The sequence below is a fragment of the Ambystoma mexicanum genome, chromosome 6p, assembly GCF_040938575.1.
Source record: "Ambystoma mexicanum isolate Mex_15411 chromosome 6p, UKY_AmexF1_1, whole genome shotgun sequence".
Taxonomy (NCBI): Eukaryota; Metazoa; Chordata; class Amphibia; order Caudata; family Ambystomatidae; genus Ambystoma; species Ambystoma mexicanum.
In genome coordinates, this window is record NC_090935.1 from 10,203,208 (window position 1) to 10,230,591 (window position 27,384).

Here is a 27,384-nt window from a genome sequence, read left to right on the forward strand (position 1 = left end):
AATCTATGAGCAATACATTCTCCACATCCCTCAGGGCTTTAGGTTTAGGAAGACCCCAAATATTAGCAGGCCTTCCCATTACTACCTCGAATGGAGAGAGCCCAGTTCTAGTCTGGGGTGTGGTGCGCATAGCTAACAACACAATAGGTAAAGCATCTGGCCATTTTAATTTAGTGTCGGCACATGTTTTTGCAAGTTTGTTTTTCAAAATACCGTTGTGTCTTTCTACCAACCCCGCACTTTGAGGGTGCCTAGCTGAATGAAAACGTTTCTCAATCCCTAAGGCAACACATATTTGCAACATTACGGCTGCGATGAAGTGGGGGCCATTATCCGACCAGATTATCCTCGGGAGCCCAAATCGAGGAAAATAGTCCTTTACCAAGATCTTTGCGGTAGTCATGGCGGTATCATCTTTGACGGGGAAAGCCTCGACCCATTTGCTAAAAGCACAAATGATAACAAGAACATATTTCAAGTTATTACATCGCTCCATTTCAATAAAATCAAGGTGAATGGTTTCAAAGGGGACAGAGGGGGGCCCGAAACTTCCCCTTGGAGTCACTGTCCCTTTACCCACATTGTGCTGCAGGCAAATCATACAATTCTGAACATATCTCTTTGCAGTTTCCAAAATTTTATCATTCACCCAGACCTGCTGTAATATCTTCGCAATTTGCTGGGCACACACATGTGTTGGACCGTGTGCCATCGTGACCATTGCTAACACATAAGAATCAGGGAGCAACCATTTCCCGTCAGATGCGTCCACCCAACACCCTTCGTCATCCAATTTCCCCATGCCTTCAGCCCATTTCCTAGATTCTTCAACCGAGGCATCAGTCTGAATATCTCGCACAGATCCAATGCCTTCATCTATTACACAAACATCTCTCACTTCCCTCGAGGTATACATGTCTGTGCTAAGGTCTGTGGCTGTTTGTCTAGCTATCGAATCTGCAAAAGCATTTCCTCTGCCCACATCGTCTATGACCTTGCGATGCGCTGCACATTTCATGATCACTAATTGTTCAGGGAGTGAGAGCGCTGAAAGTAGTTGTACTATTAAGGGACCATGCTGAATCTTGGTCCCGTGTGAGGTTAGGAACCCTCTTTCCGACCACAGTTTTCCGAAGTTGTGAGCCACCCCAAAGGCGTACTGACTATCCGTATAAATGTTAACTCTATGCCCTTGGGAGAGCTCACAAGCACGGGTCAATGCTATAATCTCCGCGGCCTGCGCGGAGTTATGCGGAATCCTTTTAGTTTCTACAACTTTGTTCAAAGTAGTAACTGCATAAGCAGCTGTAGATGTGCCATTCGGAAGTTTAAAGCAGGAGCCATCACAAAACAGCTCCCCTTCCGCATTCTCCAAAGGAGTATCTGAGAGGTCTATTCTGCCCTTTGTTTCTTGTTCGGTGGCATACAGGCAGTCATGTGATTCGTCATCGCCGCAAGCAGTAGTTTGCGGGAGAGGCAAAAGTTCAGCCGGATTGAGAACACAACACCTTTTAATTTGGATATGAGGAGCAAATAGAACTAATTCGTACCTGGTCAACCGGGCAGAAGTAAGGTGTTGTGTTTGAGTTTTATTCAATAGAATATCGACAGAGTGAGGCACCATCAAAATTAAATCGTGGCCTAAGACCATCCCCTCACTCTGTTTTACAGACGCAGCGGCAGCAGCAACAGCGCGCATACATCGCGGCAAAGCGCATGCAACAGGATCGAGGGCGGAGGAATAATAGCCGCACGGCCTATTCTTCCCTCCATGTTCCTGTGTTAACACAGACAAAGCACATCCATTACATTCATGCACAAACAACACAAAGGCCTTATCGTAATTTGGTGTACCCAGAACCGATGCTGAACACAGCGCGGCTTTGAGAAGCTCAAATGATCGTTGATGTTCCGATTCCCATGGCAGTGGCAGAGAAATGCCCTTCTTCGTCAAAGCCAACATCGGTTTTACCACTAGGGCAAAGTTCGGGATCCACAGTCTACAGTAGGATGCCATCCCTATCAGGGCTCTGACTTCCTTCTGTGTTTTTGGGACAGACATGCCAGAAATGTGTTTTATTCGTTCAGGTGTCAATCTTCTCCCCTCCTTTGACAGGAGGTAGCCTAAATAGGCAACCTCCTGGCAACAATATTGAAATTTCTTAAGTGAAGCTTTGTGACCATTTTCAGCTAAATGAACGAGCAACAATATAGTGCCTTCTTTACAAGCTTTCTCAGAGTCTGCAGCCAGGAGCAAATCATCTACATATTGAAGCAGCGTGCAAGTAGGTGGCAATTCAAGGGTGTCGAGCTGCTCTTTTAAGGCTCTACTATAGATACTAGGACTTTCAGTATACCCTTGAGGTGCCCTTGTGAATGTAAACGAGCGTCCCCCCAAGGTGAATGCGAACAAATACCTGCTCTCCTCATGTATCGGAATACTAAAGAAGGCGTTTTCCAAATCTACTACACTAAAGTGTGTAGCCGTAGCAGGGATCATTGTTAAAATCGTTGTTACATCAGGCACGATTGGAAATTGTGGGGCTACTACCCGGTTAATAGCACGAAGATCTATTATAAACCGGTACGGAATTACATTGTCGCCTTTCTTATATACCGGCAAGATCGGACTATTACATAAGCTACCTGTAATCTCTTCGATCACTCCACGATGTACAAAATCGGAGACAATGCATTTCAGAGCGCGCTCACCTTCAACTGAAATTTTATATTGCGGAATGCGCGGTAGCTTAACCCCATGTTTCAATACTATCTTAACAGGGTCGATGTGCAATATCCCGACATCATTGTCGTCTATTGCCCACAAACATTCTGGGACAATGTCAAATTCGGGAGGTAAAGGTCGGGTCAAGTATTGGGAGTTAAAGGGTTGCTGTGGTGAAACTGTTAATCTTATTCCGTCAGGGGAACAATGAATCACTGCATTCAGTTTCTTCAACAAATTCAACCCCAGCAAATTTTCTCCACAGTTTGAAGTAAGAAGAAAAGGGCACTGGTCTGTAAAAGGACCCAAAGAAACGGATACCGGCGCAGAAACCGGACAAACAGTTGGTATACCAGAGAACCCTATAGAGACGTTTGTTTGCCCTGACAGTGGGATGTTTGGAACCCTCGAATGGTCGATGGAGCACTTTTGTGCTCCAGTGTCGATCAAGAACTGATGTTTCCTATTTCCCACCGATAATTCAACATAGGGGCCCTTCTGAATAACGGGAATAGGTAAAGGTTCCAAACACTGCTTCGGGCAATCCTAATAAGGCAGAACTTCATTAAAGGGAAGTTCTTCAGAAAGATAGGCAGCGGAAGGGTGATCAAATATATTTCTCGAGTCCATACTCGGAGTCTGATTTTCCCGTGAAAAAGGTTGCTGGGGATCTTGTAGAAGCTGACCCCTATCAGGGCCCCCTGCTCCAGGGCGGCCCCGCGGTCGCCTACCCATACCTCCGAATGTGCCTCCTGACCTCTGACGGAGGGCAGGGCACTGTGCTCGCCAGTGACCTTCCTGGCGGCAATAAGCACACTGATTAATATTTATAGAACTTGGAGGAGTATTTCCTCTTGGAATGTACTGACCTCTAGTTTGTGTCGTACCTCCTCTGGGGTTTCTGACAATTTGCTGCAACAATACCTTAGTCTTTAGGTCACCCCTTCTTTTTTCGATTTTCTCTTTTTCATTATTGACCCGATTCTCGTAATACTGAGCCATATGCAAAACCTCTGACTGAGATTTTGCCTGCCAAGCGCTCTCGGAGGACATAATTTGTGACTGGATGTCGGGCAACAATCCACGCACAAATTTGTCCACAAACAACCTCTTCCCCGACTCTGTTCCCAAATCCTGTCCACTGAAGTCGGAGAACACTTGTTCGAATCTATTAAAAAATTCAGTAGTACCTTCAGTTTTTCCTTGGACGCAGGCCGTAAGCTTGTCCCAAATAATCCTTTTTTCTGGAATTATAGTTTTTAATTTGGCAACTATTCTATCGGGTAAAGTGAGTATTACCTGGGGTGGTTTCTCACCAGCTGGTCGTTCCCCATCTATTCTAGTCAGATTTACCCATGTATCCCCTAACCCCGGCACATCATCTACTGTCCGTACCTGTTTCCATACATCAACTGGCAAGAGCACTGGAAACAATAAATCCATGTCACTTAAGGTGAACACAGAAGACTGCAAAACAGATTCGATTTCTTTATAAAACCCTGTCGGGTTCTTCCTAATATCAGGGACTGATTGTCTAATCGTGTTCACTTCCTGTCGAGAGAACGGGACGTGAACAAACTGTGATACGTAATGTGCAGGGATATCCACCGCGGCAGTACCAGCCGCCGCGTTGGCGGGGATTTCTACTTTTGGGACAAGGGTCGGAGGGACCTCTCTCATAGGCAACTGAGATATAGGGACCTCCGACCGCTTACTAAGTAATAAGGCCAAATCGAGCGCTAAAGCAGCTGTAGAAGTGTCGGGCGAAAAAGCTCTTTTACAAATACCTAATAACTCTGTGGGGCAACCAACCTTCTTCCTTATACATTCCTCCTGTAAGTGCTGTACCATCACTTGAATTACCTTCCTTTGCATCTCTACCGTGCATTGACTATATGTGGTTCCCAGTCAAATGGTCGAAAATATTTGGTCGACAGGACAATTGGTCGACACCATTTGGTCGAATGCCAAATGGTCGAATTTTTTTTTTTTTGCTTTTTTACCCTTTTTTTTTTTTTTTGGGGGGTCCCCCCCCAACCCCCTTTTTTTTCTTTTTATTTTTTTTCCCCACACGAAAACCCACAAAACACATATATAAAAAAAAAAAAAAAATTCGACCATTTGGCATTCGACCAAATGGTGTCGACCAAATTGCAGTCGACCAAATTGCAGTCGACCATTTGACTGGACACCACTATATGTGTCATATACCTCATCTGGCGGTATCGATGAATCCGAGATCCACCGGATCGCATCTCTGGTACAAATCCGTACTTCCTCAGGTGCTGATCTTCGGCACGAAAGGAACCGTTTCTGCACATATATCCTATCGTCTTCATCATCCTCATTTTGTAACTTTTCAAAATCCCTTCTAAACTCAAACAACCTATCAACATGTCCATATACCTTCTGCTCTGTATCCCTCGAGAGTGCCAAAGCGTTCAGATCTCTCACCCCTTGTGGGAGATCCGAAGACTGCAATCTACCCCACATTACACCTAAGTGAATCCCCAGTCCTTCAATAAAAACGTTTTTCTCGGGAAAATCATGCAAATTAGATAATGTTGAAAATACATCAGTTTGATCGCCTTTTTCCATGCAATGTTTAGCCCAAGCAAATAGTTCCTTTTTCCTGCCCGCAGGAACAGTACTACGAGTCACAATTTTCGACCCTGCACCGAGATCTGATTTAGTGAACACGGGACTCCCCGGAATCGGAGGTGTAGGTGAACCTAACAAGGGTGCAGGGGAAAGAGGTAATGTAATAGACGAAACAGACGGAGGAGCGACAACCAAAGAACTAGGGGCAGTAGGCTGCGCAAGAGGAGTAGCGACAGGAGCAATAGCAGGAACGGGCAAAGTGCCCACAACGGGAGCATACGGAGGTGGCGCTGAAGAATCAGGCCTCCGTTCGTTTAATATTTTCTCAATAAACTCCTCGGAAACATGGAAATCTTTAGAGGGGTAAATTTTCTGGACTCCGAGCGAGAAAGCTCTGTCCATTTTCTGGGTTTCTTCTAATCGCTTTTCCTTGTCATATAACAATGCCTTTTCGGCATTCGTTTTATGACGACGTGCATGTTTATCCCTACTTTTAAGCTGCTGTAATGCTTCCTTTTTCCAATTTTGTAACACATCAAAAGCTGCTGGTCTAGCCTTTTTCTTAAGCAAGATCGACTCTAAGTATTCAATACGGGGGATCTCAAAACTACCATTGATTGGCCACTGAAATTCGGAGGCATTTCTGGTCTGTCTGTGCCAAATGTCATTAAATACAATACTACCAATGCCATACTTACAGTACATAGTACACGCCGGCGACCCCTCCTGTGATGCCGGACGGCTAAATTCCAAAGATTGTCGATCGCTACGGAACAGAGCCCTGAAACAGCTAGACAATTTCCCAGGCATTTCTCAAAGAATTGGTGTTACCTGGTCCAATAATTGTGTCTGCAGATACAATACGCCAAATTCAAATTGTCAGGGTTAAATTAAGAGCCGGGTCACGGCTGCACCTGACCAAACCTAAGGAGGACCGTACGGTTTACAAAGGACTTCAACTAACGAATTTTACCTGCGTTCGGTGGTTTCGGCAAATCTGCCCGCCTCGGAATTGGACCCTCGTCAAGATGCCGTGTCAGACCGCACGACTATCGCCCAAGGATCGGATCGTGCAGCGCTGCCGAGGTATCGCGTCTCGATCGGTCGGGCCCGCAGAATCACACCGTCCGATCCCAATTCGATAGTCTGCGTCAACCTTCAATGATCCGGCATCAATCTTGAGGGTCCCTATTCGGGCGCCAACTGTGGAAACAGAGAAATTGATATGAGGCCGGGAAGCCCAAAAGGAAACACACCAACACAGGTTACAAAGGACCATACAAAGCGCTTTATTTCAAAGTTTCAAAGTTACCAAAGTTTACCAAAGTCAATTGACATGCGAATAGCTATTCGGCCCTCTGACTTACACACGAACCTTCAACGTTAGGTTCGCACTGAAAGTGGGAGAGACCGAACATCGGGATGCTCGGGTTTTTATACATTTTGTACTGTATTGGCCAGCCCTCTTGCAAGTTAACCATTCTTGGAACCATGGCTAGGGTTTGTAGCCAGGTCGAACATACAATTTACATATATTAGATGAGTTCCGCTGATACGGTTACATATTTACACATAGGTTAAAGAGAGGACAGGGTTTTAGTTCATGACCCTAACAAGTAGCCTGCGGACATACTATTCATTCACGTGTGCGGAGGTCACCATGGCCGAAGTCTTACTCGAAATGTCATTCAGCCTCCATTTTGTGATTCGGGGTGACTTCCACACTGCAAGAGTACCTAAAATGGCGGCTAGATCCAAGATGGCGGCTTACACGATACATTAAGGTCAAGACCTTGCCGCGGAACCTATGTACATAGTATTCAATTTAGACAGCTTGGCGTAGGCCAACATACATTTAAACAATGCGATTGGGGTCACAATATTATATCGATTTCCACAGGACGAGCTCTGCCTATCCCGGCTGGGTTGACAAATTACTGAGTCCATTGTCTGTTTTTCATACAATGTAGCCAGTCTTCGTTTGGCTGATTGTATAAGTCCTTTCTCAATCTTCATGCCTCTGCGGGGGCATCTTGTACCAGTAACTTTACAACTAGTGATCTTCATGTTTCCCATGCTCTTCTGCATCGTGGTACTTTCGGTCACACTGAGGTCTTCTGCAGTATAACAGTACATGGGGTCTACCGTCTACAAAGAGGTTAGCATAGGAGAGGCTAGCGTAAGTTGGGATGTGATGGTGTTTACTGTGCTGTACCCCAGGTGGTCGTCCATGTTCCCAGGACGGGAGTTCCTCCCCATGAGATCCTCCCTCATTAAACCACATCTAGGTCAACCTTTGGGTAACAGCCACACCTCTGTAGCCTCATGGGAAAGGGTTACCACCTGGGGAGAAGAGACACCTGTCGAATCATCACAACACACTGTGACAGAAATTAGCAATGGGGGGCTGAGAAAACACCCTGCAATACTGACAGTGTGACTGGAAAGAGACATGGGGATTGTGGAGAGCTGTGTGAGAGGGGAACTGAGACCCTGCAATACTGCAATACTGACACAGTGAGACTGGATGGAGTAATGGGGACTGAGGAGAGCTGTGTGAGAGGGGAACAGAGAACCTGCAATACTGACACAATGTGACTGGAAAGTAATGGGGGCTCGGTAGAGCTGTTTGCGGGGGGGAATGGAGAACCTGCAATTACTGACACAATGTGACTGGAAAGAGAAAGGGGGGCGGTTGTGAGCTGTTTGAGGGGGGAGCTGAGAACCTGCAATTACTGACACAATGTGACTGGAAAGAGAAAGGGGGGCTGTTGTGAGCTGTTTGATGGGGGGATAGAGATCCTTCAATACTGACAAGATATGTGATTGAGGGAGAGGATGGCATCGTGGGAACAGGTTTTTTGCCATTAAAAAGGACGAAAGGTGTGATTCCTCCCTCTGAGGTTTTGAAACAGGGATTTGCCCCCACTCCTCGGTCGCGGGCCCCAAATATGTTTGCATCCGACGTTCATTTACGGCTTCTCCAATCTGCCCTAAATCATGATCTAAATAAATCTCCAGCTTCAGAAAATCAAGAGTGTGATTTAACAACCCGGGATTCCCCCTATGATGTGCCGGATGCGATAATGCTGGCTGGGGTTCAAGCTGTAGGTCTGGCTTTGGAGCCCGGTGTCGGCGAGGAGACCTTTGAACCCTCCAGATCATGCTTACAATGCCACGGTAGCAATTACTGCAAGTCCCATGTTACATTTTGCATTAATCACTCTGGTAAAGCTGTACGAATCGTTATACACAAAATGTAACGACCATGTGTCGCTTCTAAGGATGATAAATTGGAAAGTTGCATTCATTCAATTAATCAGGAAGTGCATACTTGACCTGGGGGCGATGACTTGGTATATACGTGAATTCCTGTTAGGCAGAATGATATGAAGTACCCTTTGGGAACACTACACACAATTAAGACTACAAGTGTCAGTACGATTTCACCTTTGGTACAAGCCTCTACTACACAGTAATGTTGTAGCAGTGGCTGAGCAGCCAGACTTATCACAAGAGTAAAGTGAGCAGTACAATAGGTTACACAGAGGACTAGCAATCACAGTGATTCAAACAAACACTTAGTCAAGGTTTCTTGGTAAAAGAATATACATTTATTTACACAGTCATTTGGAAAACATTCCACTAGTAAGAGCAACTCAATATCACAATCTAATACACTACAATACACAACCAATCAGTTCCTGAACAAGTTCAACTCCCCTGAAGTGGGAGCAAAATGGCACTTCAATTACTTTAAAAAGGGGTAAAAAGACAAGGTTATAAGAATCAAAAGCACTCATACTTTCAGAGGTAGGGCAAATAGTATGAGATCACTACAACCAGCAATTCAATAGGGCTGGGCCAAAGTCAATGGTTCAGTGTCTTGTATAGGATAGCTTAGTTCTGGTAGTAAACGGTTAAGTCTTTGCCACGGTTCTTAGAAGAATTTGGTCAGGCAAAAAGTTATACAGTGGTTTAGGGAAGGACAAGCCTTCAAAGTCGGGAAAGTTTCACAAACCTCCACCCCTGCCGAACGGAGTTCTGCACCGCACTTGCACAGTACCTTGTAAGTGAAGAAAAGCTGTAGCTGAGGCAGTTGTTCCTGGCAGTTACTGCAGATCTAGCTGTTCCTGAGCTTCAGTCGTGGGGACAAGAAGGAGGACGTTGGGAGGTTCCTGCTCTGCCCATTGAAGAGGCCACAAGTACTGGTATCCTTCCCACTGGCTATCCGGTTTTCAACAGCACTCAGGAGAAAATTCAACCAGTATGGGGATGGTGTCCAGGCGGGTTATGAGTTGGTTGTTCCCACCAAACTCAAGGGAAGAAGTTAACCTTGAAGGGCTTCTCTGTCGATGGAGTTTCAGGCAATTTGGACCTGCAGCAGGGCTTCACCGGTGGACCAGGAGTTGCAGCAGTCCTCTCCCTTCAGCTCGTCTTTGGTTCTTTCGTTCCAGTGCTCTACTCTGCTTTTCAAGTCCCAGAGACCTGCTTTTAAACAGTTTTCCCCCATTCATTCCAGCCTAGATATCACTCACACAGCAGGGTGGATGTCCTTGCCAGACAACCAGCCACCAATCACACCAGAGTGCATTCAGGTCTCCTAGGAGACTAAGCACAGGGATTTTCAGGCACCTCCCTCACATCCTGTCCACCCCAGACACTCAGGCGCCAGAGGAGGGCTTCAGCACTGAAACCCGCCAAAGGCCAATGAACAAAGGGACCAAACTTGGTTTGGCGCGCAGAGACAAACACAAGAAGGACCTTTCCAAAGAGAAATGGTGAAAAAAGTTGACTGAGGTCTGTTTTTACAGATAGGTCTTGGGTGCCATATTGAAAAACATGGCTGACCCGATTTTTAGCTACCGGTGTTCGGGGAAAATTATGGTAGTTTGTTTAAAACCACTGCCACCAGCCATTTAAAGTAGGAAAAGGTAACATTTGACTGTTACATGAGTGTTTCGACTCAGTGAATGCTAGGCAACCCCTCCAGCACTCTATAGGAAGATAGTGTGTGCTGGGTCTGTAAATTTAAAAAGACTAGTAAAGTCAATTTAACTTTACATGCTCTGGGGGACAGTAGTCAGTCCCAGAGAAGGTATTTAAACCTTGGGGAGAATGGAAGACACCCTTGGTCCGTTGCACTGGGGGTGCTGTGTGGCACACAGGAAAAAGATGACGCCTATGGAGTTGTTTTAAAACTCCATATCCAAAGAACACAAAAGTAAAACACACATCGAAATACATGAAAGAGTGGGAAAAAAAGGCTCACACTCTTTCCAGGTAGAAATTAAAATTGCTGGGGGTCTCAAAAGGAAAGGGAAATTAGCACATTCTTGAGAATTCTCCCTAACAATTCCTGAATCCTAATGTGCGTAGGGAGTGCTGGCACCTAAATCTACCAGTGCATACCTGACCTGGGGGCGCTGCCTTGGTATATACGTGAATTCCCAGATCCTAATATGTGTAGGGAGCGCTGGCACCTGAATCTACCAGTGCATACCTGACCTGGGGGCGCTGCCCTGGTATATACGTGAATTCCCGAATCCTAATGTGCGTAGGGAGCGCTGGCACCTGAATCTACCAGTGCATACCTGACAAGGGGGAGCTGCCTGGGTATATATGTGAATTCCCGAATCCTAATGAGTGTAGGGAGCGCTGGCACCTGAATCTACCAGTGCATACCTGACATGGGGGAGCTGCCTGGGTGTATATGTGAATTCCCGAATCCTAATGTGCGTAGGGAGCGCTGGCACCTGAATCTACCAGTGCATACCTGACCTGGGGGTGCTGCCTTGGTATATATGTGAATTCCTGAATCCTAATGTGCGTAGGGAGCACAGGCACCTGAATCTACCAGTGCACGCCTGACCTGAGGGCGCTGCCTTGGTATATACGTGAATTCCCAAATCCTAATGTGCATAGGGAGTGCTGGCACCTGAATCTACCAGTGCACACCTGACCTGGGGGCATTGCCTTGGTATATACGTGAATTCCAGAATCCTAATGTTCGTAGGGAGCGCTGGCACCTGAATCTTACCAGTGTATACCTGACCTGGGGGCGCTGCCTTGGTATATACGTGAATTCCCGAATCCTAATGTGCCTGGGAGCGCTGGCACCTGAATCTACCAGTGCATACCTGACCTGGGGGCGCTGCCTTGGAATATACGTGAATTCCCAGATCCTAATGTGCGTAGGGAGTGCTGGCACCTGAATCTACCAGTGCATACCTGACCTGGGGGCGCTGCCTTGGTATATACGTGAATTCCCAGATCCTAATGTGCGTACGGAGCGCTGGCACCTGAATCTACCAGTGCACGCCTGACCTGGGGGTGCTGCCTTGGTATATATGTGAATTCCCGAATCCTAATGTATGTAGGGAGCGCTGGCACCTGAATCTACCAGTGCACGCCTGACCTGGGGGTGCTGCCTTGGTATATATGTGAATTCCCGAATCCTAATGTATGTAGGGAGCGCTGGCACCTGAATCTACTAGTGCATACCTGATCTGGGGGCGCTGCCTTGGTATATACGTGAATTCCCAGATCCTAATGTGCGTAGGGAGCGCTGGCACCTGAATCTACCAGTGCATACCTGACCTGGGGGCATTGCCTTGGTATATACGTGAATTCCCGAATCCTAATGTGCCTGGGAGCGCTGGTACTTGAATCTACCAGTGCATACCTGACCTGGGGGTGCTGCCTTGGTATATATGTGAATTCCCGAATCCTAATGTATGTAGGGAGCGCTGGCACCTGAATCTACTAGTGCATACCTGATCTGGGGGCGCTGCCTTGGTATATACGTGAATTCCCAGATCCTAATGTGCGTAGGGAGCGCTGGCACCTGAATCTACCAGTGCATACCTGACCTGGGGGCATTGCCTTGGTATATACGTGAATTCCCGAATCCTAATGTGCCTGGGAGCGCTGGTACTTGAATCTACCAGTGCATACCTGACCTGGGGGTGCTGCCTTGGTATATACGTGAATTCCCAGATCCTAATGTGCGTAGGAGCGCTGGCACCTGAATCTACCAGTGCACACCTGACCTGGGGGCGCTGCCTGGGTATATACGTGAACTCCTGAATCCTAATGTGCGTAGGGAGTGCTGGCACCTGAATCTACCAGTGCATACCTGACCTGGGGGCGCTGCCTTGGTATAGACTTGAACTCCTGAATCCTAATGTGCGTAGGGAGTGCTGGCACCTGAATCTACCAGTGCATACCTGACCTGGGGGCGCTGCCTTGGTATATATGTGAATTCCCGAATCCTAATGTGGGTAGGGAGCGCTGGTACCTGAATCTACCAGTGCATACCTGACCTGGGGGTGCTGCCTTGGTATATACGTGAATTCCCAGATCCTAATGTGCGTACGGAGCGCTGGCACCTGAATCTACCAGTGCACGCCTGACCTGGGGGTGCTGCCTTGGTATATACGTGAATTCCCGAATCCTAATGTATGTAGGGAGCGCTGGCACCTGAATCTACCAGTGCACGCCTGACCTGGGGGTGCTGCATTGGTATATATGTGAATTCCCGAATCCTAATGTATGTAGGGAGCGCTGGCACCTGAATCTACCGGTGCATACCTCACCTGGGGGCACTGCCTTTGTATATATGTGAATTCCCGAATCCTAATGTATGTAGGGAGCGCTGGCACCTGAATCTACCGGTGCATACCTGACCTGGGGGCGCTGCCTTGGTATATACGTGAATTCCCAGATCCTAATGTGCGTAGGGAGCGCTGGCACCTGAATCTACCAGTGCATACCTGACCTGGGGGCACTGCCTTGGTATATACGTGAATTCCCAGATCCTAATGTGCGTAGGGAGCGCTGGCACCTGAATCTACCAGTGCATACCTGACCTGGGGGCATTGCCTTGGTATATATACGTGAATTCCCGAATCCTAATGTGCCTGGGAGTGCTGGTACTTGAATCTACCAGTGCATACCTGACCCGGGGGCGCTGCCTTGGTATATACGTGAATTCCCAGATCCTAATGTGCGTACGGAGCGCTGGCACCTGAATCTACCAGTGCACACCTGACCTGGGGGCGCTGCCTGGGTATATACGTGAATTCCCGAATCCTAATGTGCGTAGGGAGTGCTGGCACCTGAATCTACCAGTGCATACCTGACCTGGGGGCGCTGCCTTGGTATATACGTGAATTCCCGAATCCTAATGTGCGTAGGGAGCGCTGGCACCTGAATCTACCAGTGCATACCTGACCTGGGGCGCTGCCTTGGTATATACATGAATTCCTGAATCCTAATGTGCGTAGGAAGCGCTGGCACCTGAATCTACCAGTGCACACCTGACCTGGGGGCATTGCCTTGGTATATACGTGAATTCCCGAATCCTAATGTGCGTAGGGAGCGCTGGCACCTGAATCTACCAGTGCATACCTGACCTGGGGGCATTGCCTTGGTATATACGTGAATTCCCGAATCCTAATGTGCGTAGGGAGCGCTGGCACCTGAATCTACCAGTGCATACCTGACCTGGGGGCATTGCCTTGGTATATACGTGAATTCCCGAATCCTAATGTGCGTAGGGAGCGCTGGCACCTGAATCTACCAGTGCACACCTGACCTGGGGGCACTGCCATGGTATATACGTGACTTCCTGAATCCTAATGTATGTAGGGAGCGCTGGGACCTGAATCTACCAGTGCATACCTGACCTGGGGGCGTTGCCTTGGTATATACATTAATTCCTGAATCCTAATGTGCATGTGCGTAGGGAGTACCTTGGGGTAACATTATTAATATGGGGTGCTTTAGAAATGCAAATGGAAGACGTGGTAGAACTTGTCGGTTGTGCGATATAAGATGATCTTGGGGAGTGCGCCTAGTATAGAAGTGAACAATGGATGGAATATTGTAGCACTACAGCAATCGTTATTGATCCTAGAACTATCGGGAAGAGGTTGCTGGGAAATGGTACTTTTTCCACCCCCGTGTGCAGGGCTCTGTACCCTTCTGAGTATTGATTATCAAACAAATGAGAGACTTGAACCTGCAACCTTGCTACTGGTAAAACGCCTGTCCATCACCATTCAACTACTGGGACTCCCAATGAGAAACCTGGTCTGACCAATAGCGGATTAGGCTCTCCGCCGGAACATCATTATGCAAAGGCAATGGCAAACAACACAAATAAACAACTATGGACCATGGGGCAGCCCCTCATGGCCTTCACAACTCTCCCTCAAATAAACCGCTCTGGACCATGGGGCAGCCCCTCATGGCCTTCACAACTCTCCCTCAAATAATCCGCTCTGGACCATGGGGCAGCCCCTCCACAACTCTCCCTCAAATAAACTGCTCTGGACCATGGGGCATTCCCTCATGACCCCCACAACTCTCCCTCAAATAAACCGCTCTGGACCATGGGGCAGCCCCTCATGATCCTCACAACTCTGCCTCAAATAAATCTCTCTGGACCATGGGGCAGCCCCTCATGGCCACCACAACTCTCCCTCAAATAAACCGATCTGGACCATGGAGCAGCCCCTCATGGCCCCTACAACTCTCCCTCAAATAAACTGCTCTGGAGCATGGGGCAGCCCCTCATAGCCTCCACAACTCTCCCTCATATAAACTGCTCTGGACCATGGGGCAGCCCCTCATGGCCACCACAACTCTCCCTCAAATAAACCGCTCTGGACCATGGGGCAGCCCCTCATGATCCCCACAACTCTCCCTCAAATAAATCTCTCTGGACCATGGGGCAGCCCCTCATGGCCACCATAACTCTCCCTCAAATAAACCGCTCTGGACCATGGGCCAGCCCCTAATGGCCCCCACAACTCACCCTCAAATAAACTGCTCTGGACCATGGGGCAGCCCGTCATGCCCCCCACAACTCTCCCTCATATAAACCGCTCTGGACCATGGGGAAGCCCCTCATGGCCCCCACAACTCTCCCTCAAATAAACCGCTCTGGACCATGGGGCAGCCCCTCATGGCCTCCACAACTCACCCTCAAATAATCTGCTCTGGACCATGGGGCAGCCCCTCCACAACTCTCCCTCAAATAAACCGCTCTGGACCATGGGGCAGCCCCTCATGACCCCCACAACTCTCCCTCAAATAAACTGCTCTGGACCATGGGGCAGCCCCTCATGACCCCCACAACTATCCCTCAAATAAACCGCTCTGGACCATGGGGCAGCCCCTAATGACCCTCACAACTCTCCCTCAAATAAACCACTCTGGACCATGGGGCAGCCCCTCATGGCCTCCACAACCCCCCCTCAAATAAACCGCTCTGGACCATGGGGCAGCCCCTCATGGCCTCCACAACTCACCCTCAAATAATCCGCTCTGGACCATGGGGCAGCCCCTCCACAACTCTCCTTCAAATAAATCGCTCTGGACCATGGGGCAGCCCCTCATGACCCCGACAACTCTCCCTCAAATAAACCGCTCTGGACCATGGGGCAGGCCCTCATAATCCCCACTACTCTCCCTCAAATAAATCTCTCTGGACCATGGGGCAGCCCCTCATGGCCACCACAACTCTCCCTCAAATAAACCGCTCTGGACCATGGGGCAGCCCCTAATGGCCCCCACAACTCTCCCTCAAATAAACCGCTCTGGACCATGGGGCAGCCCCTTATAGCCACCACAACTCTCCCTGAAATAAACCGCTCTGGACCATGGGGCAGCCCCTAATGGCCTCCACAACTCTCCCTCAAATAAACCGCTCTGGACCATGGGGCAGCCCCTCCACAACTCTCCCTCAAATAAACCGCTCTGGACCATGGGGCAGCCCCTCATGGCCCCCACAACTCTCCCTCAAATAAACCGCTCTGGACCATGGGGCAGCCCCTCATGATCCCCACAACTATCCCTCAAATAAATCTCTCTGGACCATGGGGCATCCCCTAATGGCCCCCACAACTCACCCTCAAATAAACTTTCTGGAGCATGGGGTAGCCCGTCATGCCCCCCACAACTCTCCCTCAAATAAACCGCTCTGGACCATGGGGCAGCCCCTCATGGCCCCCACAACTCTCCCTGAAATAAACCGCTCTGGACCATGGGGCAGCCCCTCATGGCCTCCACAACTCTCCCTCAAATAAACCGCTCTGGACCATGGGGCAGCCCCTCATGGCCCCCACAACTCTGCCTCTCGTAATCCATATATTCCAGATTACAAGGCACTGTGGTGGATAGTTTCCAGGCGACACTCCCGCCCTGTGGAATCCCCCCCCCCTGCTTCCAGGAGGCTTATTAACACCCCGCTGCACTCTAGGATAGCGGGTAAGAAGTTACTCTTCCCACAGAAGGTTATAAATGCCGTTAGGTGGTGTCTGTTGGTTAGGGCCTTGAAGCTGTCTCTGCATGACTCTGGGCTCTGCAAGACCCTTTACCAAAACTAAATATGTCTGGGTTGTGGGTGGATGAGAATAGTGGAGGAACCGTAGATTCTTAATGTTTCAAATATGCTGCCTTTCTAAGCAATTTGCAGTATGGAAAATAAATAATGAATTGGTGTCCATTAAAGATAGTCTGTTGCAGTATCATTACAGTGAAGAATATTCATTGTAAAATGTGACCGAGCTCCGGGGGGTGCAGAGGGGGGATCAGCTCTGCTTTATCTCTTTACATCTTTCTTCTGCAGCCTGCTAGCTGCTCTCTCACTGATTCCTGTTGTGAAGATCTTCTCTCCGTTCTCAACCAAAAGCCATCTCTCCAAGAGCTCCGCGCAAGATACAATGACTGGACAGCGACTGCACATGGGTAGCTGCGCGAAGCAGCACAGAGGTCAGGCTGCAGAGTGTTAACTCACTGATAAGAAGCTTCTCGACTCTTCATGTGGAAGGATTAAGTCATTCATGGTAACATCGAATCATTTCTTGGGCATTTACAGGTCCCAGTCCTAAATGCACGAGCAAGCACACTCCTTAAAGGAATGCTTAATCTAAGCATCTCCCTCTGTCACAAACACCAGTGTTTGCAAAGCCAGAGCAGGGCGAGTATAGGGCAAGAAAACTAGAAAGAGGTGGCCCCTGACAGCTGATTGGCCAATGCCGGTCACATGTATAACGCTGATTATCCAGCGCTCTCTGCACAAGGAGTAACAGTGAATATTGTTCAAGCTTTAGGCAGCACAAAAACAATGGGGTGCTGTTTGCAGACCCCCAAGTGAATGTCTATTAAGCAGGTTTCAATGTTTAGCAGCAGCTGAATGAGCGCTTATGAAGCAGTAGTTCCAGAAATGCCTGCATTGCTCTTGAGAAAGTGTTCAGCAAGTCCCAGAAATGTTAATTTTATTCTGAGAAGTAAATGCTGTTGGAGAGAATCTCTCCAGGGTCTGTGTTCAGTGCTGGTTAAATACCTCCCTGCTAGAGCCTTTCGGTCTTCTAGCTCCAACTCTCTGCAGATCAGATGCTTTTCTAAGCAGAGAGTGGGGAGTAGATTGCTCTCTTCGGCAGGAGCCTCATTCGGTTATGGCCTCTCTGCCCCTCTCAGACTTGAGCCGGATCTCCTTAAGTTTCAGAAGCTACCCAAGACCCTCCTTTTCTCTTCTTCTTTCCATCTCCCCTCCCTTTCTAATCCCCCCTCTGCCGCTTTGACTGGCTGCCTGGTCCCTTCTGAGTCCTACAAGGCACCAGGCCCTCCTCACCCAGTCTACCCCAGCACCCGCCCTAACCTGCACTTGCCCTTCTGGGCCCCCTTCCCCTGAACAACCTGGCACTGTGTGCTTCCCTACCAAGTCTGGTCCTCCCCCATTCATCGCACTTAGCATGTGGTCCGCACCCCCGGCACCCTCTGGCAGTTGCCCACCAGGCCTACCCTTAGCACTAGACCAGCCCATGGGGCCCTCTACTTCTCCTCCTCCCCTCTGCAGTTGTATGCCACCCTCTGGCCACACTTCTCTCCCACCTTAGCATTATCCCTTCTGCCCTGACTGGCACTTCCCTGCCCCCCTTTCCTCACTGCCCTCCCCCGTCCCCTGCACTTCTTGTTACTGCACTTGCATGATACGAATGACACAAGGCCTAGCAGGACCGTTATCATTGGTTCTCTCCCTTGCCATGCGCCTTTTTTTGTCTTGTGGCGCCTTGAAAGACCATTTGCTGTATAGGTACATAAAATAAATACATGAAAAAGAAGGCTGGTTCTGCAGGCTCTCCTGATGGAATGTTTATAGCCACAGCAGATCCTTTCATTACTCGATTGATCATGATGGGCGCAACACCAATGAGACAACTGAGCCACTTCTGAAGGGATCTACAGACAAGACAAAATGCAGATGATGAACCAAGTTGGGGCTTCCCGTCCTTCCCTACTGTCCTCTCTCCTTTGGGCTTCCCAGGATGGGTGATCCTGACCCCGCCATTCCATACTGTCTTCTTCCCTTTGGGCTTCCCAGGATGGGCGATCCTGACCCCACCCTTCCCTACAGTCCTCTTCCCTTTGGGCTTCCCAGGATGGGCAATCCTGACCCCGCCCTTCCCTACAGTCCTCTTCCCTTTGGGCTTCCCAGGATGGGCGATCCTGACCCCACACTTCTCTTTCTCTACTGTCCGCTTCCCTTTGGGCTTTCCTGGATGGGCGATCCTGACCCCGCTCTTCCCTCCTGTCCTCTTCCCTTTGGGCTTGCCAGGATGGGTGATCCTGCGTTCCTGACCCCGCCCTTCCCTACTGTCCTCTTCCCCTTGGGCTTACCAGTATGGGTGATCCTGACCCCGCCCTTCCCTACTGTCCTCTTCCCTTTGGGCTTCCCAGGATGGGCTATCCTGACCCCGCCCTTCCCTACTGTCCTCTTCCCAGGATAGGTGATCCTGACCCCCGCCCTTCCCTACTGTCCTTTTCCCAGGATGGGTGATCCTGACCCCGTCCTTCCCTACTGTCCTCTCTCCTTTGGGCTTCCCAGGATGGGTGATCCTGACCCCGCCATTCCCTACTGTCTTCTTCCCTTTGGGCTTCCCAGGATGGGCAATCCTGACCCCGCCCTTCCCTACAGTCCTCTTCCCTTTGGGTTTCCCAGGATGGGCGATCCTTACCCCGCCCTCCTACTGTCCTCTTCCCTTTGGGCTTCCAAGGATGAACGATCCTGACCCCCCCTTCCCTACTGTCCTCTTCCCTTTGGGCTTCCCAGGATGGGCGTTCCTGACCCCGCCCTTCCCTACTGTCCTTTTCCCTTTGGGCTTCCCAGAATGGGCGTTCCTGACCCCGCCCTTTCCTACTGTCCTCTTCCCTTTGGGCTTCCAAGGATGGGTGATTCTGACCCCGCCTTCCCTACTCTCCTCATCCCTTTGTCACGCCGCCTATCCTGGGGTCTCCTTACCTGCTATGGCGCTCCCCGTCCTGGAGGTTGTATCCCGGCTTTCGGCTTTGGGGTCCGGGGTTGTCCTGGGTCTCGGGAGCTTCCGGGTCTCCTGTGCGCACTGCTTTGCGCATGCGCGGGCGTCCGCTCTCCGCTCTCCGCGCATGCGCGGTGCGCAGGATGCTCGATTCGGGGAGATCTGCGGCTCAAGCCTCGTTGTGGGTTATCCAATGCCTGGGAGGCGGCACGGCTTGCGTTGCGAGCCTCCCAGGTGCTGGTGGGCCTATTTAAGGAGCCCTGATCCTTTCCAAACCGCGTCTCATCACGATTTGCTCGGATCGTGTCTTTGCTGCCCTTGTGTTGCTTTCCCGTTTTCCTGTTGTCTTCCTCCTGCCCTTGTTCTGCCTGGGGCACCCCTGCCTCCTTACCTGTTCTGCCTTGCTCCCTCCTTCCTGTTTCCATTTTGATTCCGAGTTCCCGTTAGCCCTCCTTGGTTCTGGTCCCTGTCATTCCTTTCCTGCCTGCCTGGCTCAGTCCTTCTCGTTTCCTTCTGGTTCAGAGTTTCCACTGCTCCTTCTGGTTCTCGTGGCTCTCCACGCCTGCCAGCCTACTCCTCTTGCTGCCTACTCGTCGCTCCTGGAGGAACTGTTCTGCTTCTGGACTCCTGATTTACATCCGCATCCGTCGGGATCACTGCCTCCTGTGGACCTTGACCCATCTACTCAGAGGCTCCCCCTGTCAGTGCTTGCACTGTCCTGACGCCACGCAAATCGGGGGTGAGCCAACCCGTGGCGTTGGGAGCCGGTTCACCTCCAATCCGGTTCCATTCGGGCTGGTGTTGGGCTGGTTCCCAGCGCCATCAATCACGTCTCCACGGATCTGACAGCCTGGCCTCATCACCAAGGAACCCAACCGGACGAACAGGTAAGCAGCGTTCTCGTGACGCTAGTTATAACACCCTTTGGGCTTCCCAGGATGAGCGATCCTGACCCCCGCCCTTCCCTACTGTCCTCTTCCCTTTGGGCTTCCCAGGATGGGCGATCCTGACCCCCGCCCTTCCCTACTGTCCTCTTCCCTTTGGGCTTCCTTGGATGAGCGAACCCGACCACGCCATTCCCTACTGTCCTCTTCCCTTTGGGCTTCCCAGGATGGGCAATCCTGACCCCCCCCTTTCCCTACTGTCCTCTTCCCTTTGGGCTTCCCAGGATTGGTGATCCTGACCCCACCCTTCCCTACTGTCCTCTTCTCTTTGGGCTTCCCAGGATGGGCGATCCTGAACCTGTCCATCCCTACTGTCCTCTTCCTTTTGGGCTTCCCAGGATGGGCGATCCTGACCCCGCCCTTCCCTACTGTCCTCTTCCCTTTGGGCTTCCCAGGATGGGACATCCTGACCCGGCACTTCCCTACTGTCCTCTTCCCTTTGGGCTTCCCAGGATGGGCGATCCTGACCCCGCCCTTCCCTACTGTCCTCTTCCCTTTGGGCTTCCCAGGATGTGCGATCCTGACCCCGCCCTTCCCTACTGTCCTCTTCCCTTTGGGCTTCCGAGGAGGGGCGATCCTGACCCCGCCCATCCCTACTGTCCTCTTCCCTTTGGGCTTCCCAGGATGGGCGATCCTGACCCCGCACTTCTCTTTCTCTACTGTCCGCTTCCCTTTGGGCTTTCCAGGATGGGTGATCCTGACCCCGCCCTTCCCTCCTGTCCTCTTCCCTTTGGGCTTCCCAGGATGGGTGATCCTGCGTTCCTGACCCCGCCCTTCCCTACTGTCCTCTTCCCTTTGGGATTCCCAGAATGGGTGATCCTGACCCCGCCCTTCCCTACTGTCCTCTTCCCCTTGGGCTTACCAGGATGGGTGATCCTGACCCCGCCTTTCCCTACTGTCCTCTTCCCTTTGGGCTTCCCAGGATGGGCGATCCTGACCCCGCCCTTCCCTACTGTTCTCTTCCCAGGGTAGGTGATCCTGACCCCGCCCTTCCCTACTGTCCTTTTCCCAGGATGGGTGATCCTGACCCCGTCCTTCCCTACTGTCCTCTTTCCTTTGGGCTTCCCAGGATGGGTGATCCTGACCCCGCCATTCCCTACTGTCTTCTTCCCTTTGGGCTTCCCAGGATGGGCGATCCTGACCCCGCCCTCCTACTGTCCTCTTCCCTTTGGGCTTCCCAGGATGTCCGATCCTGACCCCCCCCTTCCCTACTGTCCTCTTCCCTTTGGGCTTCCCAGGATGGGCGATCCTGACCCCGCCCTTCCCTACTGTCCTCTTCCCCTTGGGCTTACCAGGATGTGTGATCCTGACCCCGCCCTTCCCTACTGTCCTCTTCCCAGGATAGGTGATCCTGACCATGTCCTTCCCTACTGTCCTCTCTCCTTTGGGCTTCCCAGAATGGGCGATCCTCACCACGCCATTCCAATATGTCTTCTTCCCTTTGGGCTTCCCAGTGGGCGATCCTGACCCCGCCCTCCTACTGTCCTCTTCCCTTTGGGCTTCCCAGGATGTCCGATCCTGACCCCGCCCTTCCCTACTGTCCTCTTCTCTTTGGGCTTCCCAGGATGGGCGATCCTGACCCCAACCTTCCCATCAGTCCTCTTCCCTTTGGGCTTCCTAGGATGGGCGATCCTGACCCCGCCCTTCCCTACTGTCCTCTTCCCTTTGGGCTTCCCAGGATGGGCGATCCTGACCCCGCCCTTTCCTACTGTCCTCTTCCCTTTGGGCCTCCCAGAATGGGCGTTCCTGACCCCGCCCTTCCCTACTGTCCTCTTCCCTTTGGGATTCCTAGGATGGGTGACCTCACCCCTCAACACCAAATTTAGCGCTGTTGCTCTGGCCTCAGCTCCTCCGGCCTTACTGCCAACGACTGCTGCCCCTCCTCCAGCCCTTCAGTCCTCCACTGCCTGTAAGCGGCTTCCTTCTGGACTCATCACCATTGCCTTATTTCACTGGTCCTCCTCCCTCACCCCTACCATCTCCCCCTCACCCTACCGACCTCTTCCCTCTCCACTCTCTTACCTTTCGCAATCTCTCACCTCCCTGTCATGCGCATCGCTAGATTCCTCCCTTCTTCTCAACTTCCCTCCTCACCTTCTCCTTCCACTCCCCTCCTCTTCCCCCTTCTTATCCTCCTCGTTTTGTCCCTCTTCCTTATGTCCATCCCCTTGCTCAACCCTTTCCCCAGTTCACCCCCTTCCATTGCCCCCTTCCTCATCGTCTTAACCTCATCTACCCCCCAATCCAACCTTCCAACTTAACTAATATTGCTCTTTGGAATGTCAGATCCCTCTGTAATAAGACCGCAGCTGTCCTGGACATGTTCTTTCGTCTCAATTTTTACTTTCTCTGTTTAACTGAAACTTGGATCCCACCTCACAACTCAACTGCCCCTGCCTCTCTCACTACTCCTTCTTCATCCTTTTCTCCCATCTCTCGTCCCACTGGTCGTGACGGTGTAGTGGGCATCCTCTTCCATCCTTTATACCTTTCATCTACTTCTTCACTGTCCCTTCCTACTTTTTCTTCTTTTGAATACTTATAGAAATCGTTTACTCACCCTCATCCCATCTCCTTCCTAATCATCTACAGACCTCCTGGTCCCAACTCCTCTTTTTATGATGACCTTGACCACCTCCTCTCTCTTATCTCCCCTCCCCTTCTCCCCTCACTGTACTTGGTGATTTCAACCTCCACCTTCCTACTTCCCCTCAACCCTCACCTCTTCTCCCGATCCTTGACTCTTACCTTCTCTCTCCGCTTCCCTTCTCTCCTACCCACGCCTCTGGCTCCACTCTTGATCACATCTTTATTTCCTCCTTCTCTTCCTCTCCTGTCTCTTCCTTACCCAGCTATCTATCTGACCATGCTCTGCTCTCTTTTTCCCTTACCCCCAGCACTCCACCTTCCTCTCCTTTACCCTCCTCATATTTACCCGACGCAACCTCCAGAACTGTTGCCCTTCACTCTTCTTTGATACCTGCTCTTCTTCTCTTCCTCCCCTCACCGATTTCTCCACCCTACCTGCTGACCTTGCCTTATCCTCTCTATCCTCTTCTATCTCATCTAGTCTCGACCAACTCTTCCCCCTCTCCTCTTTCTGCCCTTCTCGTAAACCTTCCCAACCCTGGCTCTCTCCTCACCTCTTGTCCATGTGTCGTCTCCTTCGTCGCCTTGAGCGCTGCTGGCTGAAATCCCCCACTCTTCCTAACCAAACCTCCTACTTTTCTTATCACTCCTTATATGACTCCTGCCTTAACTCCGCCAAACGTGCATACTTTTCTAATCTCCTTCACGCCCAAGCCTCTTTCAAACCCTCTCTCGTCTCCTCTCCCCTCCAGCTCCTGACCCCTCTTCTACTTCTCCTCTTTCTCCTTCCGACTTTGCGAACTTTTTCTCTGAACATTTTTTTTCTCTTCGCCAAATAATTGTCTGTATTCCTTTTTCCCCTCCTCCAATCTCCTTACACTCCCCTTCGGCTCACATGTCTACATTTTCTCCTATCACTCCCTCTGATGTCTCTCTCCTCCTAACTAAATCTCATCCTACTGCCTCCCCTTCTGACCCCATTCCAACCCTTCTTATTCCCAAGATTTACCCCCCTCTCATTCCCTACCTAACCTCCTTCTTGTTTATCCATGGCCGTCCTTCCCCCCCAGCCTTCAAGCATGCCACTATCATCCCTATACTAAAAAAGCCTTCTGCTAATCCTCTTCTCACCTCCAACTTTCGTCCAATCTCACTTCTACCTTTTCTCTCTAAATGACTTAAACGCTTACCTTATTCTCAGCTCTCAACTTTTGTCACTACCCACTCTCTCCTTCCCCCATCTCAATCTGGCTTCTGCCCCAAACACTCCACGGAGTCCTCTCTTACCTCTGTCCTTAACTCCCTCTTTACTGCTCGCTATTCTATGCATTCCTCAATCCTCATCCTCCTTGACCTCTCTGCTGCCTTTGACACTGTCGATCAACCCTGACTTCTTAACACTCTTTCCTCTCTTGGATTCAAAGGCTCTGTTCTTAACTGGCTCTCCTCTTACCTCTCCCACTGCTCTTTCGCCGTCTCTTGGGGAGGACGAACCTCTACTACCTTCCCTATCAAATGTAGCGTCCCCCAAGGCTATGTCCTCGGACCCTTCTTATTCTCTCTTCACACCTCATTCCTTGCCCCTATCATCTTCTTCTTCGGGATTTCTCGCAATTTCTACGCCGATGACACCCAGCTGTTCCTCTCCTTTTCCTACTTCACCTCTGATTTACATCTCAACCTCTCTTCTCGTCTTACTGCCATTAAAGACTGGATGTCATCTCACGATCTCTCGATTAACACTGACAAGACTGAAGTCCTGTTATTTCCTTCTAACTCCCTACCCTCTCCATCCCCCCCTCCTTCCATCCATTTTCCCCCTTCTAATCTTCCAATCTCCAACCATGCTCGTAATCTAGGCATATACTTTGACTCTTCCCTTTCCTTCTTTCATCATATCCCCCTCACTGCTCGGGCATGTCGCTCTCATCTCTTCAACATCCGTAAAGTCTGTCCCTCTCTCACCTTCCATGCTACCAAACTATTAATATCCTCCCTCATCTTATCTCACCTTTTCTATTGTTCTTCTCTCTTCTTTGGTCTGCCCACTTCCCATCTTGCCCCCCTCAAATCCCTTGATCACTCTGCCATACATACTCTCTGTCTACTCTCTCCCCATGACTCTATCTCCTACTCACTTTCTTACCTAGTTTGGCTTCCTTTCCACTCCCAACTTAAATGTCACTTCCTTTGTCTTGTCTTTAAATCTCTTCATGACCTTGCCCCTCCTTACCACTCTTCTCTCCTCTCACTCTATACCCCCTCTCGCTCCCTTCGTTCTGATGATCTCTTCTTACTTTCTGTTCCCCCACCAGCATGTGCCTCTTCTCGTTTCCGCTCCTTTCAGCTTCTTGCCCCCTTACACTGGAACTCCCTACCTCTCTATCTGCTCCTCCCCCACTTATTCCTCCTTCTGCTCCTCATTGAAGGAATTTCTTCTTCACTCCCCTCCTTGATACCTTCCCGCTCTATCCATCCCCTCCCTCCTTCTAATATTCTCTCACTGTTCTCCTTATCTTTATCTTCTCCTCTGTTGTTGCTCGCTTCACTCATTACTCTATCCTTCTCTTTCCTTCCCTACCCTCTCCTCTCCTCTCCTTTCTTACTTGCAAATTGTTCTAAATGCCTATTTTTTATTTTTTTATTTTGGTATGATTCATCTATACTGTTTTGCTTCTACTGTTCCGTATATTATGTGTTTCTTATTAACTGTAAAGCGCCTTGGATTAAGGCGCTATATAAAACAATAAAATACAAATAATTTCTTAATGAATATAAGACAGATGACCATCTTTCCCTATTGCTAAAAGGGATTAAATTAACTAAAGGTGCTTGTCTTTCGTCAGGAAGTCAAAAGCATAATTTGTCCTCAGTCCCAAAGCTAACTCTACTTGACCCTACCACTAACATGAATAGCTCAAAATAGGCCAGGAGAATGTCCTCTCTCTTCTCCTGGCTGTCTCGCTCTTCTCCTGGCCGTCTCGCTCTTCTCCTGGCCGTCTCGCTCTTCTCCTGGCCGTCTCGCTCTTCTCCTGGCCGTCTCTCTCTTCTCCTGGCCGTCTCACTCTTCTCCTGGCCGTCTCGCTCTTCTCCTGGCCGTCTCGCTCTTCTCCTGGCCGTCTCGCTCTTCTCCTGGCCGTCTCTCTCTTCTCCTGGCCGTCTCTCTTCTCCTGGCTGTCTCTCTCTTCTCCTGGCCGTCTCTCTTCTCCTGGCCATCTCGCTCTTCTCCTGGCCGTCTCGCTCTTCTCCTGGCCGTCTCGCTCTTCTCCTGGCCGTCTCGCTCTTCTCCTGGCCGTCTCGCTCTTCTCCTGGCCGTCTCTCTCTTCTCCTGGCTGTCTCTCTCTTCTCCTGGCCGTCTCTCTCTTCTCCTGGCCGTCTCTCTCTTCTCCTGGTCGTCTCTCTTCTTCTGGCCGTCTCTCTCTTCTTCTGGCCGTCTCTCTCTTCTTCTGGCCGTCTCTCTCTTCTTCTGGCCGTCTCTCTTCTTCTGGCCGTCTCTCTTCTCCTGGCCGTCTCTCTCTTCTCCTGGCCGTCTCTCTCTTCTCCTGGCCGTCTCTCTCTTCTCCTGGCCGTCTCGCTCTTCTCCTGGCCGTCTCGCTCTTCTCCTGGCCGTCTCGCTCTTCTCCTGGCCGTCTCGCTCTTCTCCTGGCCGTCTCGCTCTTCTCCTGGCCGTCTCGCTCTTCTCCTGGCCGTCTCTCTCTTCTCCTGGCCATCTCGCTCTTCTCCTGGCCATCTCGCTCTTCTCCTGGCCGTCTCGCTCTTCTCCTGGCTGTCTCTCTCTTCTCCTGGCCGTCTCGCTCTTCTCCTGGCCGTCTCGCTCTTCTCCTGGCCGTCTCGCTCTTCTCCTGGCCGCCTCGCTCTTATCCTGGCCGTCTCTCTCTTCTCCTGGCCGTCTCGCTCTTCTCCTGGCCGTCTCTCTCTTCTCCTGGCCGTCTCTCTCTTCTCCTGGCCGTCTCTCTCTTCTCCTGGCCGTCTCGCTCTTCTCTTGGTCGTCTCTCTCTTCTTCTGGTCATCTCTCTCTTCTTCTGGCCGTCTCTCTCTTCTCCTGGCCATCTCGCTCTTCTCCTGGCCGTCTCGCTCTTCTCCTGGCCGTCTCGCTCTTCTCCTGGCCGTCTCGCTCTTCTCCTGGCCGTCTCTCTCTTCTCCTGGCCGTCTCGCTCTCTTCTCCTGGCCGTCTCGCTCTTCTCCTGGCCGTCTTGCT